The 14,391-nt window shown below is 38.5% G+C and overlaps 1 long non-coding RNA gene across 1 annotated transcript in view; it reads right to left on the reverse strand.

The window, feature by feature from the left end:
- Positions 1–4,108: 4,108 nt before the first annotated feature.
- LOC141278437 (uncharacterized) overlaps positions 4,109–14,391 on the reverse strand; it is a 36,968-nt gene continuing 26,685 nt past the window's right edge. Inside the window, exons 2-3 of the long non-coding RNA XR_012331188.1 lie at positions 8,227–8,338; positions 4,109–4,187 (exon numbers count right to left, since the gene is read on the reverse strand). This is a non-coding gene — a long non-coding RNA (uncharacterized lncRNA). The remainder of the gene's footprint in view (positions 4,188–8,226; positions 8,339–14,391) is intronic.

Consider the following 14,391-nt stretch of genomic DNA (forward strand, 5'->3'; position numbering starts at 1 on the left):
CCCAGGTTCAGATCTTACTGACCCTGTAGTCTTGGGCAGATCATTCACCAGTTTGAGTCTCAGTGCCTTTATTTATAATATGAGAATAATTAATATAGTCAATATTTCACTAGATGTTTTAAGGATCAAATCTGGTAATTATATATGAAACAGTCATGTAAACTGTGGAGTACAAAACAAGTATAATTGGACATTATTAATTGGCAGAGACAAATTTGTGAGATAAAAGATTAAAGAAATATTAGCCAGTACATACCAAAATATTTTCAAATTCTTCAGACTCACTGCCTTGTATTTCAGGGTAGTCTATACCATCTTGTTTTTACCTGAATTGAATTCATTGTCATTGAGCATCTCAGTGTATGTCTACTGCACCCTGCTTTGTGGTCAATGACTACAGTTTACATATAAACATCAGGGAGTTCAAGAAAAGGAGAAGGTAGGTCACAAACTTCCATGTCGTCTCATGGAAAATTCAAGCTTATTTATTCACTTTTTCTTTCAAAGTTATTGACAAGCTTTGAGCTACCTCAACGTTCAGATACCAGAGAAACAGTCTACATTTTTAAGGTAAAACATATACAAACTAAGAATCATAAGACTATTATATAGGTGGGGGAACTCTTTATGACTTATCAGACAAATCCAGACAAGTCTTTGTAGATGTATATTCTATTTATTGTTAATAATAATTATGTATTTATCATCTGTGTGTATCATGTATTGCTTGTATACATAATACCACAATAAGTAAGCATTTATACTACCAATTGGTTGTTTCTTCTATACCTTGGTCACCTCACTGGACAAATTGTTGAAGAAACAGTACATGGACAGAGTAAATCCTGATAGAATTTTTCACATAATATGGATATCACTGGCCAAGTTCATGAAGATATTAAAGTATAACCTCATACAAGTCACACTTTTTAATTTTCATTTTATCTGAAAATGAGAGTAATAACTAACTTGCATATGAATACATTTAGTTCATCAGCTATTGAGACATCATTGAGATGGGATCACGATTATAGTTATAAGGGTTAAATGAGATTCTATTTCAAATATGCTAGCACTGTGGCACCTTGTAATAGCTGTATATGATAATTCTATTTTCTGCCATGAAACACACCCAGCTGATCTTCCTTTCCCTCAAAATAGTCACTAACAGTCATTGGGTGTTAATTGACTGTTAACATTTTGTTTTGGTAATAAATGGGCCAGGTCTCTAGTAACATATACAAACTGTGTTATGGGTAAATACACAGCTAGCATCCTGACTTCGAAGGCTAGACCAGAAGACACCAAGGTCACTTCAACCACAGCTAGGGTTACATGCAAAAGCTACTCTAGGAAAACTCTCACTCTTTATTGCTTCAGCCCCAAATCTTCATCAGATCTGATGGGAGCTTGACCATGGCAAAACTCAAAAGCCACTATTTGGTACTAGAAGTTCTGTGCTCCCCTTTTTTTGAGTATTCTTGTTTGGTGTTGTTTTATTTTTGGCCTATGGGCAGCAGGAGGTGGGTAGGCACATGTGCCACTGGCAGCCTCCCTGCAACAAGCTTCACAAGAGGGGGAAAGAGTACAGAAATCAAATTGTTCCAAGAAGAGAGGATTGTGGCTGCATCTTGTTCTATTTAGAATGTCTTTACTTCTCCCATACATACAAAACCAACGTCACCAACAAATGCATCTTTCGGCAAAGAGTGAAATGCTCTTTTTCCAGTGGTAAAGGAATAATGTTCCAATTTCTGCTTAAAGAAACAAAGAGAGTGTGCCCTCCTACAGTGAGTGTTCTAGCTGTGGGCTGCTCTACTCACTGTTGCTCCACAGCTCTGTGGATCCCTTGGTAATTTGGATAGCCCTAGCAACCTCGACATCTTTCAAACCATTGTCTTTTGCAGAGTTGGCAGTTATAAATCCAAGTTCCTATTGGAACAGGACAGCATTTAAATGGAAAGCACCACAAAAGTATAAGCATCCCTTTAACATTTCAAGTTTCAAGAATTACATTTTGACTCTGATCTGCTGACATTCAAATGAAGTAATTTTTTTTTTTTTTTTTTTTTTAGAATAGTGGTTCTCTACTCTGCTTGCATTTTAAAATTACCTGGGGCACTTTTTTAAAAAGTGCAAATGCCTGAGTTCTTCCCCCCAGAGACTCTCATTAGTTGATCTGGGGGTGTGACCTGATTCTATTTTTATTTCTCCGGCGTGATCAGCCATCACCAATACAACATCATAGAGTTGGTGGGGTGGAAGGGTACACCTAAGACAGAACTGCAAACACTCGGCTTTTACCGCACACACGCCACCTTCTATCACATGGACCTATGTCTATCTCTTAGCATCTCTGAGTCTTCCTTTTTTCACCTTAAAAACAAGAATACCAATATCTACTTGTTCTTCAAGCATGAGTTTGTTTGTGGGAATCAAACAAAATAATAGCTTTTAAAATACTTTGAAAGTACATTTTAAAATGTAATACATGTCCCATTTGAAAATAAGTGTGGAAATTCAGATATTAAAAAAATGTGCCGGGCTTCCCTGGTGGCGCAGTGGTTGAGAGTCCGCCTGCCGATGCAGGGGATGCGGGTTCGTGCCCCGGTCCGAGAAGATCCCACATGCCGCGGAGCGGCTGGGCCCGTGAGCCATGGCCGCTGAGCCTGCGCGTCCGGAGCCTGTGCTCCGCAACGGGAGAGGCCACAGCAGTGAGAGGCCCGCGTACCGCAAAAAAAAAAAAAAAAAAAAAAAAAAAAATTTGCCAAGGTGGCCACTTGTTCCTTTTAACTACCTGCCATCTATTCCACCTCGGGACTATAAGCAGGAAGCCAGCCCTCACTTCCACACGTGACCCACACCAGGCCAGTCAGAGGGTCCTTTCCTAGAAAACCGGAGTGTTTCCGTGGCTGGGTTCCCATCCGGTCCTAGTTGTGGAATCCCATCTCTCTTCCCTGAGGTCCTTGTCGAGGTCTTGCTCCTCAGTCTGTAGAGATGCCCCAGTGCCTCTGCCTTTCCTAGCTTCACTCTCTGCCTTCTTTTCATCATTATGTAATTGCAACTACCGTCCTTTACGCTAAACTGAAATGATTCAGCCTTGACCTTTAACGAATAGCTCACTTCCTTGACATTTCTTCAAAGACCAGTGTTTCCTGCAGAGTCAAGCAGACTGAGAAGGACAGAGAGGGATGGCTGCTCTGCCCCACGTCAGGCCCGCCGGCGGATCTGACTTGTCTTCATTTCTTTATTTTTCACGGGCTTCTTCAAGCAATTTGGCCCTGCGACCTCTTCTTAAAAGTGCCCACCTAGAGAGATAATGATATCTTGGAAGCAGAGATCAGAAGAAATCAGGAGCTTTCTTGGCATTCAGTCGAGGAAGAGAGGCTGCAGAGGTGATAGAGTAATCAGTGGGCTCCAGTTTCTAGCCTTAGATCCATTGCTATGTGACCTTGGACAAGTAATTTAACCTCTCTGGGTTCCAACTCCAACATGTGTAAATGGAATTCATAAGACTATTGTATTAAAAAGTTATGAGTGTTATAAGTTAAGGACTCTATAGATAACAGAAAATTTTAAATGTTGAGTAATGATGCTGAGGATAAGAAAGAAGAAACTGGACTGTGTACTTAATTCAAAAAATGTTTTGTTTTCTTTTCTTTCGTTTCTATTGATTCCAAGAGCTACGTCAGATGGCCTGGAAGCAAATGCTTTTTTAAAATCAATGTTCAGTGGCCACACACACGCTCTAGGAGGTAGTCAGGACACAGAGCTGTGTATTGCTAAGGACTTTCTTATTTTATGGTTCTTCAAAGAAAAGGGATTTATTTTGTGACAATTTACAGGCCGTGGTCATCTTGCTTGAGAAAACTGTTCCTTCCTCATATTCTGTTGCACATGTGTGCATACATGTACACACACACACACACACACACACACACACACACACACACCTGGGTTAATTTAACATAAATCTATCACCAGTACAAAAGGCAGAAAACTTCAGCACCTTCTATGCAAAAGTCGCCGGTTGTTATCCAGCATAGCGCATCTTTGTAAGCTTGTTCTCAAACAAAAGCTTTGCTTCAACAGCTGTGGAGCTACATTTGGAGAATAGCAAAAGGACGTGTCCTCAGTTTTCAACTTCCACCAGTTACAACATAGTTTTTGTTGATCCTGATTCCAACCTAGAAAGAATACAAGCACTGCCAAAATCTATCTGAATTTGATAACAAGAATGTGAGGTGGGGTTATCTGTGACTAACTCTCTCCACCTCCCCCGATGGTTGCCTGGGTCGAACATATATTGATCCCAGTTGCTGTTTGACAAGACAGTGTTACAGAACAGACATTGTTAGGCGTGTAGAGAAAGTGCCCAGAGGCTTCTTTTGTCTGGAATTTAGTTGGAAGATAAGGTAGGGTTGTCAGGAATTTGGGGCATGTGTATTTTTCTCAGGACAATGTTAGTATCTGAATGGCCTTGGGGAAGGAAAGAGGCTTAGGAATTGATTATGAGGGGTTGCATGGCCTTAATTTACCCATTATGCCCAAAGCTGAGAGTACACGAAGGCACAAAACTGGAGGACTTAGAGTCTCAGATTTGTCTGCAGGGTATGTCTGTGACTTTATCTAGACATAATAGTTAATGTTCCTGACAGATGAGTTTGGCTTCTATTGGCTCTGAGGCCTTGGCCAAGTTCCTTTACCAGTTTGAAGCTTTAGTACGTAAAATGCAAGTACACTTTATGTAAGAAGAGAGTTCATAAATGTTATATTACTTCAAAGTGCACAGAATTCAAGAATAATCCTGGAAAGTGAGTCAGGTATTAATTAAGCCTGAAGCCAGTCTCCCTGAATTTAAATCCTACTGCTATTTACTTTTTCCTTATCTGCAAAATAAGGATTATAGTGGTCTTACCACATAAAATTCTTTTCGTGTAAAAAATAAAGGGGAGGGGCTTTCCTGGTGGCACAGTGGCTGAGAGTCCGCCTGCCGATGCAGGGGACACGGGTTCGTGCCCCGGTCGGGAAAGATCCCACATGCCGCGGAGCGGCTGGGCCCGTGAGCCATGGCCGCTGAGCCTGCGCGTCCGGAGCCTGTGCTCCGCAACGGGAGAGGCCACAACAGTGAGAGGCCCGCATACCGCAAAAAAATAAATAAATTAAAAATAAAATAAAATAAAGGGGAAGATAACTATGAAGTGCTTAGTTACTTTTTAATAAGTATTAGCCTTGATTCTAACAATTATTTTTTTCCAGCAGCTGTGACACATCCACATGTGACCAAAGCATAAATATTATTTAAAATTCTCTAGGCTTGTCATTTAAATGTGGCAATTCTTCATGCTTTTTACAATTAGGAGACATCTGCTATGTTTGAAATTTTGTAAATAAAATTAGAATGTGTTGATAACTTTATATTAATTTTTTTCAGATTTGCAAAATTAAATTTTGCATGATTCCAATTTGCACAAAATGTTACTAGCCCTGGATCTTACTGGGTTTTCATGAGCATTAAACATGCTGATGGACACCAGTCTGACATAGCCCAGCCAGGGCCTGGGGTTATTAATAATAACCATGTCCAGATAAAGAAGATGTGGTACATATGTACAATAGAATATTACTTAGCCATCAAAAAGAATGAAATAATGCCATTTGCAGCAACATAGATGGACCAAGAGATCATCATACTAAGTGAAGTCAGTCAGAAGGTGGAAGGCAAATACCGTATGATATCACTTGTATGTGGAATCTAAAATACAATACAAATCAACATACCTACAAAACAAAAATAGACTTACAGACATAGAGAACAGACTTGTGGTTGCCAAGGGCAGAGGAAGGGGTGGGAAGAATTGGGAGTTTGGGATTAGTGGATGCAAACTATGACATATAGAATGGATAAACAACAAGGTCCTACTGTAGAGCTCAGGGAACAACATTCAACATCCTGTGACAAACTATAATGGAAAAGAATATGGAAAAGAATATGTATATATGTATAACTGAGTCACTTTGCTGCACAGAAGAAATTAACACAATGTTGTAAATCCACTATACTTCAGTCCAGTTTAAAAAATAATAATAATAACAATTTCCAAGTAGTAAGAACTGAAACTGGGTACTTGGGATAGAGAAAATTACTGTTTCCCAATTATATCTTGCAATAATTCACCTAATAGCTATCTTTTTCTATTCTAGCACAAAACTGGTTTGTTTAGGAACATAAGGGAGGAATTTGATCATTGTTGCCTACCCCTCCCCATGTCAGTAGGCGTTTCAGAAAACTAGGGCAAACTTATCAACTACATCAGACTCTTCAGATTCCTCACTGAGGGATGGCTACTATCTGGGATGCTTTCTCATCTTTACAACTTGGACAAAAACCATGTGAAATTTTGAGTCTTAGAGGAAAATGTCTCAGTGTATGAGAAGTTGCTTAAAAAGTCCTCAGATGCTTGCTTTCAACACCACTCTGCCCATGACCATTGGTATCAATTTTTAGAGTAGACTCCAAAATCAAGTTATTCACTGTGTACAAAAGCCTGTCAAGGGTTTATGGCAGAGTCCAAAGGGAGACCTGCCTGTCTCCTCAAATTCCATCTCTCTCTCTCTCTCTCTCTACCTCTATCTCTCGATCATGTATTTTTTCTTTCTTTATCCATTTATTCACCAAACTTACATTAAGACTTTACTATATATTAAGCACTGGGCTAAGTTCCAGAGAAAAAGAGAAATAGTGACTAGGTCACAGGATCTCTGCACACACACTGTCAAGTTTGGGAGGGACTGGTAGTCAATTAGAACAGAAGGTAATAGTAAATACAGTGATAAGGGATGTTATGAAAACCAGGGGAGGACCATCTAACTCAGCCCTGGGGATGAAGGAAAATTAATTGGAAGAAGTTATGTTAGAGCTACTGGGAAAACAATGACCCTTCAAAGATTCCAGAAAAATAAATGATTTTTAATGAACTATCATAGTCCAATTGGTCTATAAGTGTTGCCATCGGTAAAAGCGAAAGATCAAAATGTATCAAGTCTACAGAGAACCAAACATTAGCCCATGTTCGAGTTCAGATACTGTTTTTAAAGTAAGTAGTGAACAATTTGTGGCAAAAACTGCAACCACCAAATGGCAAAATCAAACATACAAGGATAATGAAAAATGGATTAATTCAAAGCCCAACAGTACCTAGAAAATGTTATGGAAATTAAGTCTGGTTCTCTCCATAATTTTGATTCTAGAAGCATAATATGGTTTACACAACTTTGGAAGGATTTTCACAACCACCCTAGAATCATTTGCTCATTTATTTACTCAACAAATATCTTCTGCTTCTCTACTGCGTGCTAAGTGCTTTTGCTGGGGATACAGCAGTAGTCAAGAAGGGTACACTCAACGGCCAACCAAGGTTACCCAGGACACAAAACCACTCACTCTATTGTGTTAACATAGCGATACAAGAATGTGGGTATACGTTACTTACTTTGGGTGTGGAAGTAAGGCACTGGAGGATAGCTCATGGGCACGTGTAGATGACCTTTGAGTGCAGGGTAGATAGAAAACTGGCTGACCTTGGTTAGGTAGGTGTAATTAATAAATCGTGGTGAATTGGCGAGGATATGGACAGGTTGTTCGAGGAGTATTGGGTGACTTGTCTTTGGATCAGAACATCTGAACAGGCTGCTGCTTAAGTATGGTCTCTGAGCGGGGAGAAGAAGGAGTCATTCAGCAGGGAAATACTCCAAGAAACTTCATCTTGACACTAAACATCTTGCTTCTGCAACCATACCCTGAACAATGGGTTTCATCATCTAGATAACTTCCATTTCTGAAGGGTGGTATAGGCTTTCCAGTGATTTCTGACTTATTGTTAATTAGGACATCCTGTTTAAAGACAACCTGAGGCATGGGATCCAATGGTAGAGTGTAAATATCGATATAGTTTTCATTTGAGAATTGCTCTCCTGCATGACTTTAAGACCTCTCTGAAAATGTTGACTTCCTCTCAATCTGGAGACCAGACAATAAGTTTGATTATAGGACACATGAGAGATTTCTTTTCCCCACCTTCTCTTGTTACAGGGATCTAAAAATGCATTTCCAGACCAAAGGATATAATAGAAGACAACCTTGCAAATAAATTTCTGGTGCCATGTTTCATTAATACCTTTCAGTGACAGCAGAAAGGAGTGGTGTCCGAGTGTAATTTCACTTACAAAGTCAAGCAGAAAATGAATTTCTCATCTTGGGAGTCCATATCAGTGTGCATGACTGTTCAGAGGCCAGCTTCTGAAATCACAGGAGCCAGTTCAGGGGAGCATTAAATTACTACAAAAAGGAAAACAATTTGTATCAATAAATATTACTGGAGGAGGCTATGACATGGCATCCAACCTTTAAAATTTTTTTTTAATAGAAGACAATTTTAAAGCTATTATGATGCTACATTAATCTTAATTTCCTGGGTCACCATTAGTATTCAATTAATTATCATTCAAGTTTTTTAAAATGTGTAAGAATATTCCTGTTAGTGATTGGGAAGGTGATTATTAATGACTGAAAATTAATACATACTCCACATCCCACAGGCAAGGCAGAAGTCTATCTGAGGTTCTCTTACAGCATGAAGAAGTCTTTCTGGAATACCCCAAGAAGAAGATTTTGGTCTTTGGAGCCTTACTCTCTACATTAAAATCTCGACTCTGCCATTTACAGGCTGTGTGACCCAGGACAGTTTGCCAAATACTTTGAGTCTCAACTTTCTTATTTGGAAAATGGAAAAAAAAATCCATCTTGTAATTTTTCAGTTAAGATAAATGAGATGGTATATATAAAATACTGTAAGGACACTTCTGTGCTTTGGTCCCCAGAAAAGGAGGCAAATGGCTTATGGAGAATCTCTGTTCCCTCAAGGACAGGTCATGATAAAGTAGAATAAATGATCAAAGACAAAAGAATGTGAAAATAAGCTAGATTTAGAATATAACACATTCATGTTCTCATTAAGATTCATTACTGTGACTTTCACAAAACTAACTTTGACCACATAATTTGTACCACGAGTTTTTTTGTTTGTTTGTTTGTTTTTTCCAGATGCACAGGCTCAGCGGCCATGGCTCACGGGCCCAGCCGCTCCGCGGCATGTGGGATCTTCCCGGACCGGGGCACGAACCCGTGTCCCCTACATCGGCAGGCGGACTCTCAACCACTGCGCCACCAGGGAAACCCTACCACAAGTTTTAATAAGCATTTTCAAAGTTCTGGATTCTTAAACTGTAGTGGGTTTCAGCTGTCTTTTTCTGTGACTTTCTTTCCCCAGTGTTTGGATAAAATAAAGTTCACATGATTCCAGTTATATTTTCCCTTGTCTTATTTGATTAGGTTGTTTTACCCTCCATTGTATGTTGCAAAACATAGACCAAATTATCGTGACATCACTGTAATCTTTCTCCACCTATGCAGTCATGGTGATTTAAAAACCTGAAAATCAATTGAGAAATTATGTTTTCCTGTGTAAAGCCTTTGAATGGATTCCTTTACACTGGGAATAAAATCCGAGCTTCTCGCCGTGGACAGGACGGGGCTCCTACCTCCCTCTGACCTCATCCCCTCCCACATCTCCCTCAGTCAGCACCTTCCAGCCACTCTGGCTTTTCTCCTCCTGGATTATTTGCCAGTGTTGTTCTGGCCCCAGGCCCTTCACCTCCACGATCTAGACTGAGCTGCCCTGGAGCCTCACATGGCTGGCTCTTTGCGTTCACTCAGCTTCTAGTGCAAGGATTTATGCCTTAGAAGGAACTTTTTAAAACGAACATAGCCACGCTCTTCTTTTTTCTTAATTTTTAAATTTTACATTATAGTTGATTTACCATATTGTGTTAGTTTCAGGTGTACAGCAAAGTGATTCAGTTATACATATTCATATATCTATTCTTTTTCAGATTCTTTTCCCTTATAGGTTATTATATAATATTGAGTAGAGTTCCCTGTGCTATACAGTAGGTCTCTATTGATTATCTATTTTATATAAAGTAGTGTGTATATGTTAATCCCAACCTCCTAATTTATCCCTCCCCCACTACCTTTCCCCTTTGGTAACCATAAGTTTGTTTTTGAAGTCTGTGAGTCTGTTTCTATTTCTTAAATAAGTACATTTGTATCATTTTTTAATATTCCACATATAAGTGATATCATATGATATTTGTCTTTCTCTGTCTGACTTACTTCACCCAGTATGATAGTCTCTAGGTTCATCCATGTGGTTGCAAATGGCATTATTTCATTCTTTTTCATGGCTGAATACTATTCCATTGTATGTATGTACCACATCTTCTTTACCCATTCCTCCACTGATGGACATTTAGGTTGCTTCCATGTCTTGGCTATTGTAAATAGTGCTGCTATGAACATTGGGGTGCATGTGTCTTTTCGAATTATGGTTTCCTCCAGATATATGCCCAGGAGTGGGATTGCTGGGTCAAATAGTCAGCTTCTTCTTTTCATTCTATTTTCCTCTTAGGATGGATCATTCTATGCACTTCTTCATTCTATCTATTTTCTTTAGACTGTCTGTCTCCATCCTCTCCTTCCCCACTAAAACACAAGTTCCATAAAGGCAAGAGATCCACGTCCACTGCCAGAAACAGCACATGTCACTTATTCAATGAATGAGTAAAATGAATGAATTGTTTCTCTCTGTGGTAAGCATTTCTGCTGGTGTTTTTGTCTTCAGAAGGACTATTTCGAAAACATTTGAATCAAAAATAGTTTAGTGGAGGAACAAAAAGTTGAATAGCTACCCCCAAGTTGCACCCTTCCCCCCATAATGATAAATGGACCCTGGAATGAGAATCAAAGGGTCTGGATTCTAGTCAATGATCCAGTCACTTCACCTCTCTAGGGCTGTTTCTTCATGTATCAGTAAGGAAGTGAGTGATTTCTAAGGTATCACTTACTTCTAACATATGATTTTTAATAGAAATATTAGAATTAGGTTATCTGATATTATGGTAGATGTTTATAAAATTTTGCATGACAACATGGATGAACCTTGAGAGAATTATGCTAAGTGAAATAATCAGACAGAGAAAGACAAATACTGTTTGATCTCACTTATATATGGAATCCAAAAAAACAAAAAGAAAAAAGCAAACATGGGCTTCCCTGCTGGCGCAGTGGTTGAGAGTCTACCTGCCGATGCAGGGGACGCGGGTTCGTGCCCCGGTCCGGGAAGATCCCACATGCCGCGGAGCGGCTGGGCCCGTGAGCCATGGCCGCTGAGCCTGTGCGTCCGGAGCCTGTGCTCCGCAATGGGAGAGGCCACAACAGTGAGAGGCCCGCGTACCGCGAAAAAAAAAGCAAACAGAAAAACCCCAAACTCACAGGTAGAGAGAACAGGTTAGTGATTGCCATAGGTAGAAGGTAAGCGGGTGAGCAAAATGTGTGAAGGGGCACAAAAGGTACAAAATTCCAGTTATAAGTCATGGGAATATAATGTACAGCATGGTGACTACAATCAATAATACTATATTGCACATCTGAAAGTTGCTAAAAGAGTCCATCTTAAAACTTCTCATCACACGAAATAATTTGTATGATGATAGATATTAACTAGACTTTCCGTGGTGATCATTTCACAATATATACAATAGGGAATCATTATGTTACACACTTGAAACTATATATAATGTTATATGTTAATTATGTTTCAAAAAGTAAATTATTGACTTTTCAGTTAAGTGAACCAATAAATACCTTTCTTTGCTTAAGTTACTCTGATTGGGTTTCTATTACTTGAAACTGAGGCCTAATATACTATCTACCAATATCAACATTTGACAGATCCAAATATTAAACTAGAGGTCAAGGCCACACTGAAATTATTTTCAATTCAGAAGATAAGACGCAACAGGAAGTGACGATGGTTAAGTTACTACCTAAGAATAAAAATTAATTACATGGTAGAAAAATATAGAAAAAAAATCCTAAATGTTTATCAGCAAAGAATCGGTTACATAACACATGGTTCAGCCATACAAGAAAATCTACATGTCTGTTAAAATGAATAAAATACATTCATTGTGTATGGGCATGGAAGAGCGGCCATGATGTATTAAGTGAAACAAACCATTGCTAGAAGTATGTGTAGTATGAACTCATTTAAAAAGGTATGTGTTTATGTTCATAATGCACAGAAAAGTCTATTAATGGCTTTCTTTGAACTGTGTAGATTACATCAGACTTTCAACTTTACACATTTGTGTATGTGAATATCTTACACTACTCACATTACTTTAAAACTTTATTTTAGAATAAAGAATTTTTTAAATTAAAAAAGTAAATTATATGCGAATGTTGTATATTCTGGTCTTTAATTAAAATATCTCAGACTTTCTAAGTAAAAAAAAAGTTCGCACAAGTTTGCGGTTAATGGACAGGTTAGTTATTGTTGAAATCTCTGAAGGCTGCTGTAGGTTTATGTCATAGGAGTTTCTTATAAATTTTGTAGTGCAAAAGTGGGAAACAGGGAGCCATAAATGCCCCTACCATCTTCTGCCTGGAGGAGATGACCAGACTTCACAGATAACATCTGTGACTTGTATTTCATCTACACAGATAACACTGTAACTTACAGCTATTATTTATATAATGTGTAGACAAAAGTACGAGTGGATAAAAAGCAATCTTTCCACTTTTCCACTGGCTGCTCTTCTAAAGGTAACAAACCAAAATTTTGATCAATTTTGATATTGATACTTCTTGCAAACCCATTTTGTTTCTATCAGGTGAAACAATTTCTTTATTCTTTTGACATGCCAAATCTGAATCCAATTTAAAACTTGGAACTTCTTCCTTTTCTGATTAAAATGAAGTCGCATTATTTTATTGAGACTCTTGGTTCATGGTACATTCTGATTTTAGTGGTAAGGAAGCACTTCTAAGTGTTTCTCCTGATCTGGGTCTTGGTTGCCATTGGGTGCAAGCTGTACTGGGCATACGTATATATGGTCACCCTATTTCAAGGTAATATTTTGTTTCCCTTTTACACTCCAGGTTCATGCTTTATTAAGTACATCTTAATTTTTATAAACTTAGATCAATTTTTATAAATCTCTGTTTTGGTTCCTCTTCTTGGCCCTTAGTGTTGGTGTTTTTGTTTGTTTGTTTGTTGTTTTGTTTCTTTTAAGGAAAATAAATTTTATTTTAAATGTTTTTATTTTATATTGGAGTATAGTTGATTAACTATGTTGTATTAGTTTCAGGTGTACAGCAAAGTGATTCCGTTATACATATACATGTGTCTATTCTTTCCCATTTAGGTTATTACAGAGTATTGAGCAGAGCTCCCTGTGCTATACAGTAGGTCCTTGTTGGTTATCTGTTTTAAACATATCAGTGTGTACATGTCAATCCCAAACTCCCAGTCTATCCCTCCCCCACACCCTTCCCCATGGTGTTTCCTAAATCTTTGATTTTCAAAATGGTAGAGTTGATCTACTATCAGAGACTGACTGACTCTGTATGACTGTTTGAGAGTCACTGTGTGAGCAGCGATTCAAACTCTTAATGTTTTTACTTTTCCCTTAAGACAAAAAAAAAACACCGAAACATTCTGGCACCAAATATTCTAGATTCATGCAGATTAAATGAAACTTTATGCTACTGGTTCTAAAAGAGCACAGTTTCCACAGAAATGTGAAGGGCTTTCATGTCAACATGATTTTGCAGCAGAGAAATCAGACCCTGTTATAAAAATGAAACTTGTATATAGCGAAGGCACATAGCACTCACAGCACATCTTCAGGTCATGCACTTTGCAAAACTGGAAAGACTGTGGGACTCTTGATGGCCTTGATAACCTTAGCCAACATTTCTCTGCCAAAACAAACAAGCAAACAAACAAGAAAAAAACCCCAAAAACAAAGAACAATTTCTAGCTTCTGTGGAACTTGGTGGTTTTAATCTGTTTCTCTCTGTTCCATACTGAAATATCACTAAAATTACATAAAAGGAATAAGCAACAAAAGAATAAGGCTAGGAGGACAGAGAGAACTGGAGAAGAGAACAGCAGTAGGGGAAGTATGGCCTCAGTTGGAAGAGTGATAACTAACACAGCAGAGAAAGCTGAAACCTAAGAACACATAAGAAAGATCCTAAGGAGAAATCCATGTCCCTTGCTCCTCCCTGGAAAGTTCCAGAAATTGGAGAACCAGCTGAATATGGGTGAAAGCATGAGGCTGAAAAGAGGGATATTAGATAAATTAATGTATAAGGTATTTACCATTCTCACCTTCTACAGGTATCTCTCCCCACCCCAGAGAAAAGGTAGAGGTTTATTGCGAGAAAAAAAAATTAAAAAAGGAAACAGTCTTGAGGCTCTG

Source organism: Tursiops truncatus, chromosome 4 (assembly GCF_011762595.2).
Source record: "Tursiops truncatus isolate mTurTru1 chromosome 4, mTurTru1.mat.Y, whole genome shotgun sequence".
NCBI classification, from domain to species: domain Eukaryota; kingdom Metazoa; phylum Chordata; class Mammalia; order Artiodactyla; family Delphinidae; genus Tursiops; species Tursiops truncatus.